The sequence below is a fragment of the Gymnoscopelus braueri genome (assembly GCF_963280865.1).
Source record: "Gymnoscopelus braueri genome assembly, chromosome: 24".
Taxonomy (NCBI): Eukaryota; Metazoa; Chordata; class Actinopteri; order Myctophiformes; family Myctophidae; genus Gymnoscopelus; species Gymnoscopelus braueri.
Genome location: NC_137626.1, coordinates 20,096,830 through 20,098,876, shown reverse-complemented (window position 1 = coordinate 20,098,876; position 2,047 = coordinate 20,096,830).

The following is a 2,047-nucleotide window of genomic DNA, read 5'->3' as shown; positions in this document are numbered from 1 at the left end:
TTTCAACATGAAATGCTGCATTTCAAAAGGGCTGCATCAATCCAATGTCCAATGCGGGGGGGGGGGGGGGGGTTCTTTCAGAGCTGTCCAGGGTTAAAAGCCATTAAAATAACTGTAAGAGTCAGAGTCATTAGTGCCACAGAACCCAGCATTAAAATCCAGATAAAATCAGAGTAATGTTCTCTCGTGTCTAGTGTATGAGGGTTTACTTCCCTTTCCTGGGGGGGGGGGGGGGTCCGGTTGGTCCCTTCCAACCTCTTCCAGGTCCTCCTCCTCTGCCCTTACTAGAGGTCTGTGCGTCTCTGCATCATCTGTTAGAATCTAGTCTCACTCTGCAACAGTGGCTTTTAAATAGGGAGAGCCATCCAGCCCAGCACCAATAGCAGCCTGCATAGTCATTAGCTCATGCCCTGCACCTGTTAAACTCACTTGTCCAATTGGAGTCCTCAATGCTGAACTGCTGCCACTGCCACTATAGACGAATCCACAAGAGCACTGGCACTGCGCTGCCATAGCTGCGGTGTCGCTGTACAGAGCGGAAGCCGCTTGACACCGCAGTTATGAATACTGTTCTGTGGATTCGTCTATAGACTGGCTTCCAAAGCACTGCAACTCAAAATGAAATAATAAAGAAAAGCATGCATGCACACAAAATCAAAAGGAATCAACACAAAGCCAGCTATAACACAAATAAATAAGCAGTCTGTCAGCATGACATGATCAAGTAGGGCATTCATTTACAAAAAAAAGGTTAAATATTTTAGATAAGAGGTTTCCACCCGACAAGAGACGATATATAACCCGCCCTGAAAAAAAATGATAAATATACCCGCACTGGAGGAAGGAGGAGTGTCTCCACTCATTACTGCCCATCACTCTGGGATGGAAGGTGTTAGGAATCAATGCTTTATAATGGTGAGTTCACACCCTCCATATATCATGCTCTCTCACACCCCATGGAGACACTATACTGCTGCAGGCAGGCTGCAGACATAAGGCCCACTACTGTCCTTGACGTTGGTGGAGGGCAGTGGTGGAAAAAGTACTCAAGTAAAAGTATCAATACTGCAATGTAGAAATACTCTGTTACTAAAAGTCTGGAATTACAAATTTACTTGAGTAAAAGTACAAAAGTATTATGAAAATGTACTTAAAGTACCAAGAGCAGAAAGTATTCATTATGCAGAATGTCCCATTTCACAAGTTTTCAAATGTATACAAATCTTTTGAAAAAGCAGATCTATAAGCTCACAATGCGTCGCGATGCGACGCATTGTGAGCTTGTAGATCGGCTATTTTCAAATGGCCGAAATGTATACAGGGCTGAAGTGGTTACTGTATGTTTTGTAATAATACTCAAAATCTACAAAGTAACTAGTGACTAAAGTTTTCAAATAATTGTAGTGGCGTAAAAGTACAATATTTGCCTCTGAGATGTCGTGGAGTAGAAGTGAAATGTAATGAAAATTGGAAACACTCCAGTAAAGTCAAAACACCTCAAAATTGTACTTAAGTACAGTACTTGAGTAAATGTACTTAGTTACTTTACACCACTGGTGGAGGGAGCCGGTCAATGCCAGAGGCTCATCCATCCTTCTGCAATGCAGAGTCGTCGCACTGCGGCTTGTAGATAAGGTTAAATAAGGTCAATAAGGTTTGACACATTTTTTTTGACAGGTTTGAGTACTTTTATGCCAGTATTGTATATATTTTTTAACTTTTACTCAAGTCAAAATTTTAACAGAAGGAACTTTATTGTCACATCACAGGTTTAAAGGTGTAAAACAGTGGGTGAAATGTGTTTTTGTGCAAGCTCTACGTTGTTTTTGTTATTTCCATAAGAGAAGGGGAAGAAGAAGAGGCGGGGGGGGGGGAGATCAATAAAGGCCTTCTACTTGGAACAGAGTATTTCTACATTGCGGTATTGCTACTTTTACTTAAGTAAGAAAAGAAAAAAGGGAGTACTTCTTCCACCACCAAATACGGAGGGGCTGCCGAATCGAACAATCGACTGCCTCTTCCGCAACGCTGCGGTGAAATGACTGCT